At 35.8% G+C, this 22400-nt stretch overlaps 1 long non-coding RNA gene and 1 pseudogene across 6 annotated transcripts; one reads left to right on the top strand and one right to left on the bottom strand.

Moving 5' to 3' along the window:
- Positions 1-4127: 4127 nt before the first annotated feature.
- Positions 4128-19583, bottom strand: LOC130744634 (cytochrome P450 93A3-like; annotated as a pseudogene).
- LOC130745608 (uncharacterized) lies at positions 12931-16972 on the top strand. 6 transcript variants are annotated; one of them, XR_009021823.1, is made up of 6 exons: positions 12931-13492; positions 13582-13640; positions 13709-14482; positions 15651-15762; positions 15857-15954; positions 16053-16972. It is a non-coding gene; the product is annotated as an uncharacterized LOC130745608 (long non-coding RNA). The 6 variants fall into 6 exon arrangements; XR_009021826.1 differs by having other exon boundaries at positions 12933-13492; positions 13709-14149; positions 14372-14482; positions 15651-15954; positions 16053-16969; XR_009021824.1 differs by having other exon boundaries at positions 12933-13492; positions 13709-14149; positions 14384-14482; positions 15651-15954; positions 16053-16968.
- Positions 19584-22400: the final 2817 nt, after the last annotated feature.

The following is a 22400-nucleotide window of genomic DNA, read 5'->3' on the forward strand; positions in this document are numbered from 1 at the left end:
GTTGTATAATATAATGCCTCGTATAATGACCGATTGTATTAGGCATGATAGGATAAAATCTGATAAAAGTTAAATACTGTACATCATTTGGTCATACACTATAACTTATCATGTCGCTTAAATTAATATAATCTCATGTTTTGTGAAATATTTACAAATACTAGATAGTATACAAATGTGGTTGGTGAAGATGGTGGCGATGGGTGGTGGTGACTGCAGTGATGAAGTGTGGTGGTTTCATCGGTGGTGGTGGTTGCGGTGATGGAGTGTGGTGGTTTCATCAGTGGCGGTTGAAGTGGCAGTGGTAATGTTGAGTGATGACAACGGTGGAGGGGGTGGTTATGGTGGTAATGGTGACAGTGAGTGGTGGGTTGTGGCGGTAGGTAGTGGTAGTGGTGGTTAGTGTGGAGGGTAATGGAGGCGGTGGTTGTGGAGGGTGGTGATGGATGGTGTTGGTGGAGATATAATGGTGGTGACAATGTTGTAGGGTGGTGGTGGCGGCAATGACGATGGCGGTTCAGGTGGTGTGGTGGTGTTGAAAAGTGATAATGAGGGTGGTGTAGTGATGAGTGATGGCGACAATAGTTGGAGAGACTATAACAATGGCAGCAACAATGCAGGGAAATTTGCGACAAAAGGTTCAACATGGTGGAGATATATGTTAAAGATATGTGGAGAAGAGGAAGGGTGGTTCGAGACGCAACTGGGTAAGAGAATGGAAGAAGGGGACAAAACAAATTTCTGGGAGCATAAATGGATAAGGGCAGGTCAAACTCTGAAGAGTAAATACCGAAGATTATTCACGGTCTCCACGCAGCAACACAGTTTGGTGAAGGAAGTAGGCGAGTGGGATGCCACTCATTGGATTTGGCAACTCAATTGGCGTAGAAACCTTTTTGACTAGGAGAAATTGCAACTGGAAAACTTGATGCAAGACATTAATTCTGTACCTCTAGAGAAAGGGAGGAAAGATTCATAGGTCTGGGAGGCATCTGCAGATGGGATTTTCTCAGTTAAATCAGCGTATGAAGTGCTTTTGGGACCAGAATCAGTTGAAGACTTGTCAATTTTCAAAAAGATTTGGAGAGTCACTGCCCCTCAAATATTCTTGCTTTCTCTTGGAGGGTAATGAGGGATAGAATACTGACAAAGACAAACCTCATGAAAATAGGAATTTTCTAGACATGTTTATTGAGTAAATGCGTCATGTGTAAGGGTCAAGCAGAAGAAGACTTGAAACATTTGTTCTTCTCTTGTCAATTCGCCTGGTAAATTTGGATGCACATCTATACTTGGTTGGGGATTGACACTGTTCTTCATGAGGAAGCTGCCCCAAATTTCGAGCAACATGGACAATTACTGTTTCAGTCTTTGGATTCAGGGTGGTGGACCGTCCGGGACGCAACTATCTGGATGATTTGGATGCACAAAAACGATTATGTTAGAAGTCCCGCATTGGCTAGAAGTAGAGCATAGATAGTCTTTATAAGGATAGTGCAAACCTCAACTCTTGAGCTAGCTTTTGTGGTTGAGTATAGGCCTCCCGATTTCTAATATGGTATCAGAGCTTGTCCTAGATCCATTTTTTGTTTGTTGTAGAGACCTCCTATAATTGGGCCACCCGTTGTTGTTGATCCCACGTTCCAGGTTGTTCAGTCCTGGACGTGAGGGGGTGTTAGAAGTCTCACATTGGCTAGAGATAGAGCATAGATAGTCTTTATAAGGGTAGTGCAAACCTCAACTCTTGAGCTAGCTTTTGTGGTTGAGTATATGTCTCCCAATTTCTAATAGATTCTGTTTTTAAAGGAGGACAATCGAACCCAGAAAAGGTAATTGATCTCATAAAATTCAAGGCCTGCAAATGGTTATACTGCAAACAGAAGAGTTTCACTTATTCTTGGTCAGATTGGATAAATAATCCAAGGGTCTGCCTGGGGGGGTGAAGGTATGAAAAACGGTAGAAAGGGGGGGTTTGAATAACGTTTTCAAGATAAAGCTTCCACCTTAAAGATTTTGACAAATCTTTCGAGAACTTAAGTGCTAAAGATAAGAGATAGAAAAGCACACAAGGATTTTATCCTGGTTCACTTGATAAATCACTCAAGCTACTCCAGTCCACCCGTTAAGGTGATTTCTTCCTTCTTAGAATGAAGGCAATCCACTAATCAGGTAAGAGTTACAACTGCACTTGAAACCTACAAGTGACTAACAATTATACTGACTTAGCTCACACTAAGATTCACTCTCTTAGTCTTCTCTAGGATCCGATCAACCTTGATCTCCTAAAGGAACTAAACAAACTGTTTATCAAAGAATTGTTTACAAGAGATTTGCTTCTAAAAAGCTAATAGTAAACTCAATGAATTTCAGATGAAAGAAAGCTTAGAAGAATTTGAATTTGTCTTGCGCGTATGTGAATGCTTCTAGCCGCTTCTTTCAGTCTTCAGCCTCTTTATATACTCCAAGGATTAGGGTTGAGCGTTGCATGGGAAATGCTACCGTTGGAGGGCAGTTCTGGAAAATCCAGCTTCTGCTGTGTCTGAGACTGTTAGGTAGGTCGTCAGGAAGGTACAGTTGCTTTTGTACTTGGATAGCGACTTGACCTTTAAACCTAGGAGACTTCTGATCAGGAGAAAGCTTCATGTTGGAACTTGTGAAGCCGGTTGATCAGAGTCAGAGGGAAAGCCCAGATCCTCTGACCATTGTTTCTTCTGATTCTGAACTCAGAGGGAAGTACATGGTCTTCAGAGTATCTTGCTTCTGGACATCAGAATTTCACTAATCAGCTTCTGGATCTTCAGAGTCTTCTACACCATCAGAATATCTGAGCCTTCAGTGTTTCTTGGTTATCAGACTTTCTGGATCTTCAGAACTTCTAGTGACTGAGTCCACATCAGAGTTTGTATAACTTCAGAACTTCTGAAGCTTTTCCACTGTTCATACTGAACATGGTGAATGCGAAAGCGTTGCTTGGGTCGCTCTTTATACACAGTGCTTCTGATTTGTGTGAGATTGAGTTGAGGTCAGAGCCTGTAAATAGCACACTCAGAAAAACACGTTAGAGTACCACAATTGTTCATATCAAAAGGTTAACTTGTAATCATCAAAACATAGAGTTGTACTACTAGATCAAAACTTGATCTTACAGGGGGGACCGTTCTAATGTTTCAAGCCTCGAAGGCGTGAATTGCAGAGTAGGGAGGAGAGGATGATGGGATATGTTTTGCCTGGTTTTTTCGCTGCACTGTTTCAATTGAAGATTGTAACTCTGTAGCGTGTTTAACTTGTTTTTTTTTTTTCCTTTCTCCTGCTCTTATGTACGATGGTTTATTAGCAACCTAAATGCTAATCTTTATTCATTCATTCTTTTTTTCTGTTCAAAAAAAAATCGTTTATATCAATAATGATTTTAGTATAAAGAATGAAATATCTTAATAAGTAGGAGGACTTGACAATTTCTTCCTAGTACAATCATTCTCATGCTTGTTGCTGATATAAGAACATAGTTTCTTTTAAGTTTTTCCTATGCTTGTAGTGATATGAGAACTTGGTTTATTTCTGTTTTTAACTTGTGAGTTGTGATGTGCCAAAAAAAAAGTCTAGAGAAATGTGGTAGGACACAATAGTACCAAAAAGTTCAAATCCATTTAAGTGGCCTTGAAATTATTATAAGTTCAGTAACAAGAATATAGAAAGTTGGGAAAAATTTATGGGCATTGCAAATACGAGGGTATAGTACCCTTTAGTTCATTTTTTACCATATAAAAGACGAATTTGTAAATTTTAAAAAGTTTATTGGGGAGAGAACATAACTAAAAGGTTTGGAACCCTTCACTTTTAAAGGGGTACCAAAGAAATTGCCAAAATTTATTCATCTCCCCTTATTCAACAGCAAAAAGATAATAATAAGAAAAACACACACATGGACATGGTATATTGGTATGCATGAATCACCCACGAGCACATTATACCAATACATGACCATGTAACAATTTTGAACTTAAAAGAAAGTGGAAGCGAAGGAGATGGATTACAGTGGATAAAAACAACTTTCCTTAAATCGTTTTTATGTTTATCCACTGTTGTCTTAATTTTACGTAATTTTCTATCATGTATTCAAACATGCCCTAAACGATGCTCTCTTGAACTAAAATCTTGGATACACTCCTTGGCATGATGACACAAATCAAAGGATGAGCTCTGGGAAGAGAAATGGCTGGTTTCTCTTCCATGTTAACAATCTCATTCCTTTCCCCATGAAGTACCTTCCATTCAAAACATTGAATCATGGCAGCAAGATTAGTTGCACAGCCAGAAGTGCTAGTGAGGCTCCAGGACACACCCTTCTCCCAGTCCCGAATGGCATGTGTTTGAAATTCTGTCCCCTCACATCAAATTGTTTCATCTCTTCACTCATAAATCTCTCAGGCTTAAACTCAAGTGCGTTCTCCCACACATTGGGGTCCCTTCCCATAGACCACAAGTTAACAAACAATGGACACTTTGCTGGGATATCATAACCACCAACATTGCAACTTTCTGTTGATCTTCTGCCTATAAGTGGCAATGTGGGGTGGATTCTTAGTGATTCTTTGACTATAGCTCGAATATAAGGAAGGTTGGGAAGATCTGACTCTTGTACTAATCTGTTATTCCCGGTTACTGAATCGATCTCTTGTCTTGCTCTCTCCATCACTTGCGGGTGGTTGATTAACTCTGCCATAGCCCACTCGATAGTTACGGCAGATGAGTCAGTTCCGGCCATAAATATGTCCTACATGGCAATGATTCAAAATGAGTGAAAATGAAATAAAATATAAAGTTCATGTAAATAAATCAAAACACTTTTTTTCTTGTCCCAAATGATACTGTGCGTCAGCAATTTTGTTTTTAACTGTATAAAATTAATTTTGAATCTTGGCCTTAACTTCAAAAAAAAAATGAAATTTGTATTTGAAGACAAGTGAATTTGGTAGGGTAAGGACTAACTAGAGTTCTACAAAAACTCAAGTATATATCTATTAAAATATATTACCGCTTGTTTTGTACATCGTATGATGTATAATAGTATAAACTTATACAATATATTATGGTATTAATTATCGTTAGTTCTAACATTGTATTGTATAAGATTATCCGTCAATCCACTTTTATACAATACAATTTTGCATTATTTAATTCACTATATAGATGATGGATAAGACATGAGAAGACTGTGATGTATAAGCTACATGAAAATATTTAATCAATTGTGTTAACTCCACCACCCTCCACCACTGCCACCACCACCACTGTCGGCACCACTGCCAACACAACCTTTGCTGCCATCGTTATCACCAATATATGCTACCGTCGTCTCCGCCGCTATCACCACCCTCTGTCATGCACTACCACCACCATCATCATCACCATCATCTTCCAATATCATCACTGTTGCCACCACCCGAATTGCCACCGCCACTACCGCCCCACAACACTGCAACCACCACCACCGTTGAAGGGAAGGGTAACACATTTGGTAAGCTAAGGGAAATGAAGGGATTTGCAGGGTGACAGACTAAGGTTCAAATCCTAGCGAATAAAACTAACAATTAACATTTGTCTATCAAAAAAAAAAAACCAACACCCACCGTCATCGTCACCACCACCACTACCATTACTTACCACCATGACCCACCATCACCGTCACCACCACCACAAGCACCTCGCTCCACCGCCGCCATTTCTCAGCATCACCACTGTAACCACCGCAGGACCCCCACTCTCCATCAACGCCACCACTACTGTCGTCGCCCCTACCACCACTACTGTCATCGCCACTACCACCACCATCTTAACCACTCACTGACATCATCTTCATTTTTATACTATTTATAATTATTCAATATTTCACGAAATATATGATTATATTAATTTAAACGATAGGATAAATTATAAAATGTATAGTCAAATACTATATAAATTATAAAATGTATGGTCAAACACTATATAGTATTAAATTTTTATCAGATCTTATTCTATCATGTTTCATTCAATTAGTCTTATTCTATCCGACATTCTACTATATAACGAACCAATGAGACCTTACAATCAAAAGATGTAACTTGTGCTAATTTTTTTTCTTTCTAAAGTGCAACAATGAAGAGTTTTTATTTGCGCAAACCTCCCCATGAGCTAACTCATTTGTTAATGGCTGTCGGCTGATACTATACTATTATAGGCTTTAGTTTTGTCCGGATGCAGCTTCTTTGTTTTTCCTTTTTTTTTCTTTCGTCTTGGGGCTTGCCCGTTCTTTAAAAACAAAGTTACCCCTACTTTTATCAGATTCTCCTCGTCCATCATAATATAAAATATCAATTACATAGGCCCCGTTTGAAAAAATAGCTTAATTAAGCGCTTCAGGTCATAAACGCTTATGACATAAGCGCTTATTCATAAGCTATTTTTAAAAATTTATTGAAATAAATTAAAAATAAGCTGTATATAAGCATAAGCTGTTTTTCATAAGCTATCCTGAGTAGCTTATGAGAATAAGCTGAAAATAGCTTATGGCAGACCATAAGCTGTTTGCATAAGCTCTCCCAAACACTAGCATAAGAGCTTATGTTGTCAGATAAGCTCAAATAAGATCTTCCAAACTGGGTCATAGTATATTTTAGGCTAAAAAGCATTTTTGGCCCCTGATGTTTCAAGTTTGTGCAAATTCTGCCCCAACTCTATTTTTGTCGGCGTTTCTACCCCTCATGTTTTCAAACAGTGCACCGTCTACCCCTCCGTCAGTCAGGCTTTCTTAGGATAAGTTCCTGAGTGGATTGGAGAGATGAAGAGGAGTATATGAAGTTGATGATTATCAAGAAAATGATATAAATTAAATTTGTTTGATGTATATATCAATTATGTATGTATCTGAACTGGTTAAATGCATTTTTGCTACTTACAGGTCTTGAGTTTGAATCTCTCATGCCCCCTTTTTCCAATTTCACTTGTAACTAGTTTTATACCCGTGCATTCACGGGTGACATTTGGTATATATTAGTATTAATTTGATATGGTTTATAGATTGTAAATTAATTTTATAAAGTGTAGACAACAATGTAAGTTTAACTGAAATAGTGGAAACGTTATTATACACTTATTAAGATCTAAACTATTAGTACTAATTAGACATTTTGTCTAAAATTAAAAGTTAAGGTTAGTGGACTATTCTTTGTACATTAAAACATGAGCATCATTTTTGAAAGACTTGTTTTGTAAACATACTATAAAATGTGTCACATGGATTATTCAAAGATCTTGAAATTAGAAGACACCATAATAGGTCCAATTAATCACATTGTCACGTTCCAAAGTTTAATTCCAAATATGTCATCATATTAAAACAAATGCACATTTATAAGCAAGAAAAAAAAAACTATGTTGGCTTTCATAGTCTGATAATGAACTAAAAGAAAAAAGGTCATTCTGCTACATGTTTCAAAAGCATCATCCTTATGAATTTCACATTGTTTGATATGATCACTGGACAGTGGTTCATCATTGCTACACGGCTCTATAGTAGATTGGAAATCCCTGAAAATAAAGAAAAATTACATAAGAGAATTATTGTGTTTTTGGTTCATTGGCTAGAGGATAGGATCAAGGATGGCTTGAACCTGCATTGGTTTTTGGTTCATTTTATGCCCACTTTTTTCATTAAGTATAAATTGGAATAACTTGAGAAGAGACGCCCCTAAAAAAAACTTGAGAAGAGACTGTCTCGATTAAGTTGTAAAATATCCTTCAAATCATTTTTAAAAAATAAAATCAGAACCTATTTAATTGCAGTTTTTGAAAGTTGTATTTAAAAACTGTTTTCAGAAATTGTTTTTGAAAACTGTTTTGCATATTTTAGAACAGGTTTTTAAATTTTTAATTTCTAAAAACAAAAAACAATTTTCAAAAACAGTAATCAAACACCCTAATTTGGTTTGTTCTCGTGATTATATTCCGGGTCCAGCAAGGCTGGAACTGGTACAAAATATTGAACCAAATATTGTAATATTGAAGTATATCACGTTATCTAAAGAATGACAATCTGAGCAACTTCCCCGGTAAACTACAATTCCCTCAAAATAGGTCAACCCTTTTAATACAATCTCATTGATCTTTGAATTAATACACTTTCGAATATTTGGAGGCAAAGCTCAGCTACACATTCAATCTCTCACCGTTCATTTATTGGTGGGTTGATAGGAAAATCCTGCATATGCATCAGCCATATACATATTGCTGCCACAAAGAAAAATTGTAGGTGATGCCCAAGGCCTTCGATCATCAAACTCTAATTGATTTGTCGATCTCCATGTTGACAAATGAACACAAAATCTGTGTAAAAAACAAAACAGTTGAGCACAAAATTTAAGCAAATTGGCCTCCAAAGATTGCAAATTTAATGGCTTTTCAGTTTTCATGGAGTTTTGTATCACTCCCACAATGCTCCATCTTGTAATTTGAAGTCTTTTAAATCATTAGATATTTTTAATAACAATGCAAGGAACAAAGCTGACTCGAATTGAAACAGCTCCATTTCGAAACATAAAAAGATGAAATTTGGATAAAAAACCCTTTCTTTTAAAGGAAGACTTATGAAAAGAGAAGCACAAGAGTACAATGATACAAAATCTGAGCAAACAATTAGCCAGCTATAGCAGATATCTTGCTTTTTAACTTTTTTTTTATTATAAATCTAAAGAAGAGAAAGGCTAGGACAGACATGAAACAGCCCAACCTTGGAGGAAAGAGTCCCTTTCACAGAAATACTTAATGCGCAAAATATTACTTATTTTCCTCTTGCAATTCAAACTTGAACTCTATGCCTCTTGCAAAAAGAGAATAAGTGATCTATTAGCAATAGCATGAGTACCTTGGGAAGAGTTGTAGATCTCATGAGGGACCAAGTCAAATGGCTCAAGTGGCTTGTTCTTGAAAGCAAGAACCTAAGTCGTGTTCATGTTTAAGCTTTCTGCAAGCTGTTTCCTACAGAATGAGGGAAAAAACAATATATGAAATAGATCAAATGAATAGGAAAAACAGCACAAAACCAAAACCAAACATTTGAAGAGAAATAAAGAATAAAAAACAAATGGTTGCAAAATGAAAAATCAAACAGACAAATAAGAAGTAGCTTCCAACAACCCATCTAAATTAAGTTTTCACTTAGAACTACTTCCCTCAGACCCTGCACTCAAAGTCACAAAAAATCAAGAGAGAAAGGAGGAAAGGAGATTTGATAGACATGTTTGAGTGGGATAGACCAGTAGACCACCAAACATAAGCATATGTAGGATACTCTTCCTCTGCCTACTACCAAAATGGTAGCTAAATATCGTGAGAATTGTAACAAAAGATTCTACAAAAACAAAGTAAACCATTGAATCTTGACTTGCCTTGGATATGACCTTCAGATCAGGTTGCTTGGCAGTGGTCTTTAAATCTACAGAAATAGCACCTTAATACATTCATTGAGTCTTGTAAATGCCATTTATTCTCATAGCGCATGTTCTTACTCTTTTCCTTATGTTGTTTCTTCTCATTCAGCATGAGTAAATTTTGGATGTGAACTTCACAACAGCTGTTGTAATCTGAGGCTGCACCATGAAAAACTCAAATAAAAAATTTCGCATTTCTGATAGGTTTTCTCTTATTTTTTGAACAAATTATTACTAATTTACTAATTGATACCAATAATCCAAAATTTAAATCCCAATTTTCCACTTTAAAAAGATCGGGTTTGATTTTCATAGGAATAGGAGGGAATGATTTGGTCAAACGCAATTTGAATTCCCTAATCTGAAGGTTGATAGGTGGAGTAATTTAAGAGAAGGGTCAAAAAAGAGAAAATAATTGAAAATTAATTCAGATATTTTATCAAATACTGGAAGTAAGAATCTTGAGATGAACCGGGTTTGAAATTCCCTAATTTGAAGGAGGTTCGAAATTCAAATTTTGTCAAGGGAAGTGGTTATAACAAATTTTACAGTGATTTTGTGTAGAATTATAAGAAAAAAATCAGAAACATAGAAATCATGTACTATAATCCGAAATATCTCACCTCAGCACCAGCAATAACATTTCGCCCCCTCTGATCAACTGTGTTGCTGACTTTCACGTCACTGACAGAGCAAAGAAATGCATCTGGCTACAGAAAATTCAAAGCAAAGTTATATTTGTATTCTCTGGCCTCAGATTAGAAAAGAAAACAGTAGCCCATAGAAATCAAGTTTTAGTATCTAAAATAAACCAAACAACAGTTACAAACAAATTAATTATACCTGGCACAAAATCTCTCCATTAAACATTGTTAATTTGATCAACACACAGTCACATAAAAAGAAATTCAGTCAGACAGATATAACTATACATTTTTTAATTAAGATGATGAATTTCTTGATTTATAAAAAAGACAAGTAACAAACCATCATTTATCTGACAATGTAGAACTCATGTGAATACAAAAGTGGAGAAAATGTCTTTTCGGTACAGTGATCACATCACTGAGTATAGACCTAAGCCAAACTGCAAAACTACCTAAAATTGCAAGTTTCCAGAAGACTCAAAAAAATCAGCAATTGATATGTATGGGACTAATCCCAATTTAAATCTATTTTGCATACACATTACATAAATAGTTACAAATATGAATGAACCAAGGGGAAAGGCTCAATGATGCTAGATGGAAGAATTGTGCAGAGAAGAGCTACAAATAGATCAGTAAAAATCTGTACCACACCAATCATAGATTCTCTAAAGGGTTTCTCCAACCAAGCACCAATACAATCAGCATAGTACCTGTGATTACATAGAGGAAGCGACCAGACCGTTTCCCCCTTACACATCAGGCGTAGACACACTGCACATGATTCACTTTCAACATGTTCTGTTTCCTTCACTGCTGCAGCAGAATACAACAATGCATCATAAAAATGAATCATTTTTAACATAATTGACCACAAAATTAAGGTAAATACAAATCAACCCACCATAGACTATTATTATCAAGAATTGTGTAACCAAAAATCAACCCACCATGGTCATTGCACAATCGAAGAAATCCAGGTTTATATCGAATCAGGGGAAAACTAAAATACCATAGAGCAAAATCCCTAAATTAAGTCCTGAAAAACAAAATTCCTAAATCAAGTCTTCATATCTGAGTGTCTATGACTCCTAATATTTGATCATAGTCATAGCACTGGCCATGTTGAAAGAACAGGATGAAGAATAAATCGGGATGAAGCGGAGAGAACGGTGATACCTTGATGAGAGGCAGCACGACGAACGCTATAAACGATGAAATTTCCTAAAAATGCATCAGAGAAAGGAAAGTAATTAGCGATCTACACTCAGGAAACAAAGAGAGAGAGAGAGAGAGAGTTCGCGATGAAGGAGATGGTGGATGAGGTGAGGCGCAAAACGCTGCTACTCTCCTTTCCCATGTCGCTCAGATCTAGCAGCGTAAGGAGTTGAAAGAGAGAGAGAGAGAGAGAGAGAGAGAGAGAGAGAGAGAGAGAGAGAGAAATGACTGTGAAAAATTGCTGAAACGTGAAATTTGAAAAGTTGAGAGAGAAGAAGAAAAAGAAAAGAAAAAAGAAAATGGAAAATGCTGAAAAGATGCCACGTGGATCCTGATGAAGAATATGTATTGAAATGCCACATGGAATAGTGGGATCCTGAACGATTCCTATTTCTATATATTATGGATTTCCACGTGGCAGGTTCAAAAAATATTAAAAAAAAGTCAAATCAGCTTATTCCGTTAGTTTTTTAATGTCTGACTGACGGAGGGGTAGACGGTGCACTGTTTGAAAACATGAGGGGTAGAAACATCGACAAAAATAGAGTAGGGGCAGAATTTACACAAACTTGAAACATCAGGGGTTAAAAGTGCTTTTTAGCCTATATTTTATTAGGCTCCATAGTTAAGTTCAGGGACGGATGCATGTGTGACATGAGGGAGGCAAATACCCCCACTAAATTTTCTAAAAATACACCAATAATATACAAAGATTCAGCTGGTAGAAAGTAATTGAAAATTTTATGCCAATAATACACAAGGTTAAGCAAGCAGTTGCTCCCAATAAAGTAGTAGTTGTGCCCCACTAAAACACGATAGTTTGACTTGTGAATTGAATTACACGAAAATGTTTATTTTGTCCTATGATTATAAGTTTCACTTCTTGTGGTTGCTCTATTTCATACATCATATGTTTAACATACTCCAATATCTTGTGTTCTGAATTCTTGGTGTGTAACGTGTTCTCCCAACCATATTTATCTATATCTATATCTATATCTATATATAGATATCTATATATATATAGATACAATTCAGAAGTCTTTATAAGACAAAGTTGTCCGACGTGTCCCCTTCCTATGCAAGCTCAATTGTGTTGCTCAATAAACTAGGATTGAACACGTGGTTTCATGGAATTGTTTCGCGGAAAAAATGGATGAAGTTCCATGGCTCCGTATGTGGATGTATGCATATATGTGTTCGGATGTATGGGGAGGTTTTCATTTTATCTTCAAGACAAAGTTGTCCGACGTGTCCCCTTCCTATGCAAGCTCAATTGTGTTGCTCAATAAACTAGGATTGAACACGTGGTTTCATGGAATTGTTTCGCGGAAAAAATGGATGAAGTTCCATGGCTCCGTATGTGGATGTATGCATATATGTGTTCGGATGTATGGGGAGGTTTTCATTTTATCTTCATTTGTAAGACTAGATGTCTAGATGCATGCAACTTAAGTAACACGTGTATAGAGAAATAATGGAATATCTGACATGTTGGACTTAATAACAATTGACAAAAGGATATTACTAACATGAGTTTGTGAAGCTTTAAGTCTATTTTGAATATATGCACATGAGATGGCCGTAAAAGTCAATGGGTCATTGAATAGATATGCAGGGAAAATGTTTAAATAATAGTTCCATGACTTTGAAGTCTTGATGTTTAGAGATTATAGAATGGGAATGGGAATTATTATCGTGCATTCTTCCAGCACCGCCCCTTCGCCCAATTGCCTATGTGCAGTCCCCCTATTCTCTAATGCATATTTCATTGATGTTTTTTTAGGATCATCTGAAGGCTTTCAGATTCTCCCCATTCACCACCCTCCCGAAAACCTATAAACCTCCTCTCTTTTTTGTCCGCCACCGTGTAAGGTGGAGAAGGTGGCGGTGCGGTCTCTGAACAAGCTCCCGTTTGGGCTTCCGATTCTGCCCCTCCGCTCGAAGTTCCTCACAAAACACAGTTTTTTTTTTTTTGTAATTTTGTGCATGTAGATTATAATCGTTAATTAGACATCAACCACTACAGTTGTGATTCGGGTAAAGCTGCAAAGTCTAATGCTGAAGTCGGATCAGATGCAGATGTGGAGCAAATATAACCTAAATCATGTGTTTATCTGTGAGCACATGTATGATCCTGCTACTGGGTCACTCAAGAAGGTATTTTATCCTTTGCCCCTTTGAGTACGTTTATAATGCGCTTGTGAGTCCATCCTTATTTATTTCTCCATTTGATTGATTGTTCTCAGCTGATATCAAAGTAACATACTCAAAGTGGATGCTACTTCTTCCTTAAGAAAAGAGAAGTGTAAGATCTTCTTCAACCATTTTATTATTCTTCGTTTTCATAGATCATAACAAGAGAGAGTGGGACAGGTTTGAAGACGGAAGACTATGATTCGCATTGATGCAGCGTCTGATAGCAAAGATGAAGAGAGAAAAGTAAAGAAGGAGCCTTTTGAGACAAATCAGAGCTACAACCGTGGGAGATAATCATTAGATTTGGCACCCCCATCATTAGAAATGTCACCCCACTTACGGAAACTCAGTTTCCGAAATATTTCGGAAATAAGGTTTCCGAAGCAGTTTTTTACTCAAAAGTGTGGTTTTTTACTCAAAAGTGTGGTGTTAGATGTATTTTGAACTAAAAATCACGAATTAATTTCGGAATCTAAGATTCCGAAATAATTCGAAACATGAAAATCCGAAAATTGGGGGTGTGAAATCTAATGGTTGGGGTGGCAAATCTAGCTCTCGTGGGAGATGGAGAGGATCTATGTCGGTGGAAATGTTATCTCTCAACAATTTCTTTTCTGGGTATTATATTTGTTTCAAGTTTCAAATTTTACACATGCAGTTTCAATTTCTCTTTTTGAGACGATGGGGTTGGTGAACACAATTTGCAGTATCTAGCTAATTTTGCTTTTATTATATTGCTTTTTTTAGCTGCATTGGGGTCTATCTGATTGTCAGATGGATTTGTTAATTTCATTTCTCCTTTCCTTCCTTGCAAATTTTATTTTTCTCATTTATTTACAGTCCAATGTGCAGATGGTCTTAATGTGTGACAGGTTGCAGGAAGGGAAGTTGGTTGTGCAGAGACGGAGGTTTGGGACCTGATCAGATGGGATGCAATCAATGGCAAGTGTTGTAAGTGTGATTTTTTATTTTATTTTACTTATTTGATTTGAGTTTTGTTGGATCTAGAGCTTGATTATTTTCTCTTGCTGTGTTTATCTACTTCTTCCTTTGTACTGTGGTCACCTAACATGTTGTGTCCTGCTGCTGTCTACAACCATGTGATCACTGATCTATCTTTATAAGAAATGAACATGCTGTAGCTGGAGCTATTGATGGATGAAAACAAAATCTGTATAATAAAATATAAAACATGTTGAGTAATGAGTTTGTTAATTGTCGTCTCTAAACATTCTCCTTACATTTTTATGTTAATTGTTTGTGTTTGATGCAATTTTTCCTATATTGTTGGAGTGGAGAGATGATCCTGAGGTCATTCTTGATAAACATACATGGGATTTATCTCCAAATCTGGCTGCAGAAGCAGCACCAGATCAGCTTTGGAAAATAACGACAATATAAGTGGCAGGAAACATCATGGTGTAGGCTACAAGAATCACATAAACCTCGATGCTTTATATGTCATGTCTTCCCACTTTTAACTAAGCTCTCTGATTCTCTATGTTAGTAAGTGACTTAAATTAACCAAAGCATTTATTGATCAAGGTGTGTTAGCATTTATTCTTATGGCTTATAAAAAAAAATTGTATTGCTCGATGAGTATGTTAAATTGGAAATATTCTTTGACCAAGTGGCATAGTCTAACTTATACACGATTGTCTTTGCTTAATAACTAAGCATTGTAGGTGCCACTATTTTCTATACAAAAAGAAAGTTGCTTAACGAGTTTGAAGGGAAGATTTTCTATATAGAAATTTCTAATTAGAATTTTAAGGGCTTAACATGTTTATGAAGTTCCATGTTTATGTTGCTTTGCATATATGTCTCTGTTGGTGTGTATCGGTCGCTCTTGATTGGTGTATGGTTTTATCAAACTGAAACTTTTTCCAATCAAAATTCTTCTGTGCACAATTAGTAAATAGCTTGGCGAATTAATGTTACTAAATTAAGAAACTAGGAAACAAACTTTGTTATAAAATGTGTTGCACTATTATGTGTTGCAGTATAAAATGTGTTGCACTATGATGTGGTGAATCACATAATTTTATTTGTTAGAGGTGTAGAACTGCTGCCACATCAGTTCTATATACTGACTTACATTGCTTTTTTAAATTTACAGTTCATGAAATAGAGCCAAAACAATGTGATTCTGAAGTTGAACTACATGAACACTTTGGTTCATATTATGATGACGTTTTTTAGGAGGGTGGAAAAAGAGTCATTCACATTCAGTACGAAACTTTCTAGGCATTACAAGTTCTTAACCTCACATTTCTTTTATGGAATAATGAATTTATAGAATATTTGTTTGTTTTGTTCAACAAGAGCTGCCATATTGACATATGAGGATTTTCAATGAATTTGAAAAGGTTTGCTCTATCTTCATCAAATCAAGGATTGTGGGGCATGATAAGCTATTAAAGGTAAAATTTGCTATTCTTTTAACATTTCCTCAAGCTGAATTCGCATAATTGTTCTCTTACTGTGTTTATCCTACCATTGTCAAATCTTATTTTGTTAGTGGCGATTAGTGGAGTTGTAAATGTAAATGTGAAAGCTTCAATCCAAGGTGACTCATTTGGAGAGGTGGCAGAGATCTCACTTTTTATTGTACCCGCAAAACATGCATATGGATGTTTTGTTCTCATTCATTCTTCTAATGCATTAGTTACTGTACATACGGTTAAAAACCTTTCAGTGGAGATATTGAAAAAAAATTGTGTTTACTCTCCAACGAGAAATGTTTGGAGTTTTTGAATTTTTCTTATAGAGCTACTTATTGGAAGAAAGAATCTTGATAGCAAGGAAGAGAGGAAATTAGTCAAGTGATGTATGAATCCACAACTTAAAGTTTGCTAGCCATCCAAAAGATGAAAGAATAGTAGATCTAGAAGGACAATAGTCTTATTAAGTCAATTGAATAAGGAAACCAAATTCACAGGAACGTTAGGTGTCGTTGTCATGGATTGAGAAGAAGAAGAATTCTAATGGGGAATAAATGTGATTGAAAAATCTTTGAGAAGGGGAGGGGGACTAATAAGGTGACACTGAATTTCTCTGATGGTGGTTAGGTTGAATTGTGCAGGACAAAGAAGAAACAGAGAAGGGTAATCAATAAATGCTTATAACATTGTCACTAAGAAGATGGAAGTTTTAGTGTTAGTTTTTTTTTTCTTATTATGAGAGGTACATCTGTTAGGCTAGCATCTTCATTGCTGTGGCCTCAAATTGTCCTCTCCCCCAAATATATTCATTGGTCTAAGTGTTGCTTTGCATGGTGAAGCAATCACACATCGGAGGGTGGGCAAAAACTACAGGGTAAAAAGCTCTCACGATGAGGATTATTCTACATGAAAAAAATTTCATGTTAAAATAGGGAGGAACATTATACATGAAAATATTTTCATGTACACATTAATAGAAATACAAATGTTAATAAAACTTCACTGTTTTACAATATAAGTTCATGTTAGAAGTGCATTTTATAACAATGTAGTCTACTTTAATTTTTATACAATTGACAGGGTAAAAGCTCTTTTTCGGAGTAACGTTTTACAAGACTTTCTACATTTTTTTTGGTAAGCTACAAAACTTATACATATACCTGTTCTTCATTAATTTATACAGGTTTATGCAGTGATTTAATATCCTTACTTGTGAGTTATAACAATTTTTTTTTACTTATATATGAATTGATATACAAATTCTATATTATATATATTAGAAAACATTTATCTTATAATTACATAATGAAAAATAATAATTATGTATTCAACTGTCAACAAAACAAACTATACTATATTCACTTAAAAAATATTCCATTGTGTGCTTTATTTTTTTGAAATCCAAATATATTAATAAAAATGAAAGAGACTAAGCTCAGGAATAGGATAATAGAGATAACAAAAACCAAAAAACTCCCACCATCCTCAAGAATTAATACACAAAGGCTTAATCACCCAATAAAAAACATGAACCTCTATGGAAAAGGAAAACAAACAAACAAAAAAACTCCAAGGAACCAACTTACCCCGTGCATAGCACGGGCACAGGGTCTAGTACATTATATGTTTAACATACTCTAATATCTTGTGTTCGGAAATTCTTGGTGTGCAACGTGTTCTCCCCAACCTTATGCACTCTGTAAAACATTATGTCCAATCATATGAAAAAAGGATATTTAGATTTTCACAAAGATTTTTAAAATTTTTAGATTTCAAATCAGCTGTTTCAAACCGTTTCACCAATTTAAAGACAGCTATATACTAAGATTTTATTTCAAAATCAAATTATTTTTTCAATGTAAATATCCTAATTATAGTCCCCTTATGATAGCTTAAGTGATAGAAGTTGGGGACATATGTGTTGGGTAGAGAGAGGTCCAATGATCGATTCTTGACTGGTACAATTTATCTTTTCAATGTAAAAAAAAATCATAATTATATTGTTGAAGAAGTAATCCAAGAGAAAAATCTTCTTAAGAAATTGGTGAAAACCTACAACTCAAATTAAACCTCCAACGACATACTTCTAGAGGCTAGCCCCATATTAAGTATGGCTGCCAACCTAAAGACCCCACTGAGAACTACTCCTAAATTGATTTGATTGCTATAATTCATTGCATTTGGATTTTATTGTATAAGTCTTAGTTTTTTTGGTAATGATGAGTGAATATTTTCAATTAATAAGAAAAAATTTCTTTAACTTTTACTTAATTTTTAATTTTAACCATAATATCACAACTCATCAAGTTTTGAAAATGCTCCGAAATTTAAATTTTTTGAATCCGTCACGGGTTAAGTTCAAATATTTTATTATTATCATTATTATTAATCTATATCTTTAGTTGAGAGTGATAAAATTAATTTTCTTGAGACTTTGACATCACATAATTAAATGGGTAAACATCTACTTAAAAACTATTCGATCTCCATACATACTGTCTAGGGTTTAAATTCTCAACTAAATGTTTAAGAAATTCAATTATATCTAATATCTACTAATTATAGTGGGACTCGTTAGTAAGTTCATAGCAGCGTTTGCATTTTTTTTTTATAAGCCAATGAATAATATAAAAAGGAGTACAAGGGGTAGTTAACAAATCAAACAAGAGAGAATTAAAGTTAGAAGAGATGTTTACCATGATGAAAGCCTTGATATTGTCTCTGCTCAATTTTATCTTGGTGCTCTCATCCTCATGTATCTCCAACAAAATATCAAGCAGATCCCTAATTTGAGCACCATCATCACCTCTTTCCTTCCTTTCCACTTCATGCTCCTTTATCACCCTCTCCATTATGGTGTCGAACTTGTCCCGAATCTCCTTGAGCTTTTTATACCTTCCATGAAAATCCCAATTCTTAAAAAATCGAAAAAAGTCTAACACATGAAATTTCCCTACAAGTTCTGCAGTGTCAGTCACCATCTTCCTTATATCATCCACATCTTTGCCATCATTTCCAGAACACACTATGCTCATAGTCATTCTTGTTATAACACAATTGGTGAGAGTCAAGAGCTCGCTACCGACATCGACGGTCGCACCGGCCTCCCCTTTATTTTTTAAAACTTTAAGAAACCTCAGAGTCTCTTGTTGCCTCAAGGGAAGGTGCTGATGAAGGGTTTTGCTACCAAGAAGCTCGGACATGCATACCTTTTTCATGAACTTCCAATACCCTCCATATGGTGCAAATAAGAAGCCCTTAGAGCCATATGATAAGTAGTGAATGGCTGGATTTCTAACACGGTTGGAGAAGCAAGATTCATGGGTTTTGAGAAACTCCTTGGCAATTTCTGGAGTGGAAGCTACCACACAAGGAACTGATCCTAGGAAAAGTTTCACTATGGGTCCATAACTAGTTAAGAGCTTGTGAAAACTTTGGTGAGGTAGCTTAGAAATAAGGCGAAGGTGTCCAACAATAGGTAATATATGAGGGCTCGGGGGGTGATGGCCCTTGTTCTTTTTCCTGGTTAGTATGGCTTGAACCACAATGGTGGAGAGTAGCAAAATGAAGAAAAGTTACATATAGGCTTGAATCTCAGTCACAGCCATTGCTTAATAATTTTTCAGGAAAAAGGCATACTATATATGGTGGTTTTATGTTTTCTTGACTTTGTCATTATGTGACTTCTGACATGGAGAAATAACAAGTGTTATACCTAGTACCCGCTCTTGCTTTTTTTTTTACCATTTTTCCCCCTAATTTCCGAAACCAAAATATTCCCATTGGCTAAATATAACATATATCATGCCTGGTGATGCTGCATGTGCTTCGTGCCATGTGCGTGTAAATGAATAGGAAAATGAGTTTGTGCACAGTCCTCCATATTCACTTTATAATGAGAAGGATAGGAAAAGAAGAAGGAGAATTGAGCGATTTAATGAGTGATATAGTAGTAAAGAGAAGAGAGATAAGAAAAAAAATTAGTAAATATGTGACGAAAGTAAAAGTAAAGTGTGAACATATATATATATGATTGTTGAAATTAATATAGGTCACTTGCTCAACAAATATATAGGATTTCAACTACAGGTTGTGTGCAAGGATCAAAGTACTAGCAACACTTACTCTAATATTCTTTCTTTAATTTGTTGAGATTCATGTAAATTCTCACTATAAATTGAAAGTGAAGAATATATTTTTAATAAACTTCACATTAATTTTAACCAATTAAAAAAAGAGTGATAATGTTAAAGTGACTAAGTGAGTGTTACTAGGTTATAAAAAAAAAGTGAGTATTACTAATATTTTAAGTGCGCAATTCCACCACTTACAACTTAATTTTAGAGATGACAAATGGATGAGTTTGATGGGCTTTGAATTAGATGCGGTGGATGAATAAAAAACAATAGGTAATTGATAAACGCACCCCTGACAGCTAAACGCACCCCCCAAAAATGGTGAAGAGTCAAAAAATACCCCTTTAAAAACAAAACTTTCTAATGTTGTCCCCACCCTCCCACCCACCCTTATTCCTCATACCCTCCCACCCACCCTTATTTTTGACTCTTCACCAAAAATGGTGAAGAGTCAAAAATACCCCTTTAAAAACAAAACTTTCCAATGTTGTTCCCACCGTCCCCCCCACCCTTATTCCTCATACCCCCGCCTTTCTCAAACACCTCCCTTTCGTTTCCACTCTCTAACCCACAAATCTCACTCTCCTCATCCTTTAAAGTGCGATGCAAGTGCGTGTGCATCACACGTTAACGTGCGTTTCGTTTAGTTTTCTTCATTTTGACGTTCAAATTACACGCACGTCCATGTGCGTGTGGAACACACTTTCAGGTGCGATCACTATGGTCCGTGCCATAACGCACCTGCAAGTGCGTTTGGTAACACACTTTGAGATGCGTGTTCAACGTACTTGCAGGTGCGAAAATTATCAGAAAATTTGTAGATTGCATTCCAAGTTGGATAAAATTCAAACAATTGCATATCTGAGTATGTATTGGTTTTTTACTTTACATAAGGTATTACAATGAGCCCAGTGAAGTCTTACGAAGTTGACAAGCCCGAAGAAAATGCATTATCTACCAAAGTAATAAAGACAGAGGAAGTTGATCCTCCTGATCCACTTTCAGTGGACTTTACGCAATTTTTCAAGACAGATAAGGTATCTTATTGACTATTTCAGTGACATTAAATATTTAATCATAATTGACTCTGTGTTGACCATTTAAATATGTGCTTCTAGGTGTTTGTTAGTCGGGAAGAAGTATTAGAATGGGCTCGTGCTCTTGGTGAAATGGACGGTCACACACCTTCATGTGTGTACTAGACGCACATGCATGTGCGTCAATAAGACGCACATGATTGACGCACCGGGAGGTGCGTACCAATAAATTTGAAGGGTGTTTTGGGATTTAGAAAAATTGATGGGGGTGCGTTTAGTTGTGGGGCGGTGCGTTTAACAATTACCAAAACAATATGCTACATTTATGGCCTAGTATAACTTTTCTAATTAATCCAATTCATCCGAACTTTTAAAATAAAAAGAGAAATATTGGCAACACATTTGGGTGGTTTTTATAAACTCACTTCATAAAACAGTTATGGCTTTAGAGTCTTTGGGTGGTTTTTTTGTATTGTGCCTTTTTATTTAATTAAAAGTTAGAATTGGTGGGCGTTTTATTTGACTTTTTGCTGGATGTTTTATGTTTATCATAAGATAGTTATTCTTACATTTTTTTTAAAACAGAAACTCTTATTAGATAGATAATGATTGTTAGCGTTATAGATAATGATCGATATTCGATAATACAAATAACAAATAACAGTGTGAGCAAAGTCCCCCAATACTAACATAGCAAAACCTAAAACAAAGGTCGCCTCATAAAGCAATACAAGATAGCAACATAATCTTTCTTGTAAATAATATATAGCAAGTCAAACCCAAAGCCACAACTATAAGGGTGAAGCCCCCGATCAAGCATTAAACGAACAACGAGAAGAGGCACTCATCGGGGACCTAGATGTGGTGAGGAGAAAGCCTCGCAAACCCAACAAAAACATAGCCTCGTCTCAGCATTGGAGGGAACACGAAACAACACGAGACATCGATCAAAGAAAAAAGCAACATAACTGGAAGACCCAAGATTTTAGAATTAAATAAATAATTAATTTCCAACTCACGCATAGGATTATGTGTAAGCGTGAGAGGAACTTGACTCGTGTTTAATGTTTGGATTAGCGTTATGAAGAAGAAAGTTCAGGAAATGGTTAAGAATAGTTATATAGTCGCTATAGGTTATAGCACGAGTTTCATTCACTTCCGCCTTAGGGTGAAAACGTTAGTAAATGGCTAATTTGCTCTTAAAGCACTGTAGAAACGATATTCAAAAATATTCAGAGGAATATAAGAACTT

Source organism: Lotus japonicus, chromosome 3 (genome assembly GCF_012489685.1).
Source record: "Lotus japonicus ecotype B-129 chromosome 3, LjGifu_v1.2".
Lineage (NCBI taxonomy): Eukaryota > Viridiplantae > Streptophyta > Magnoliopsida > Fabales > Fabaceae > Lotus > Lotus japonicus.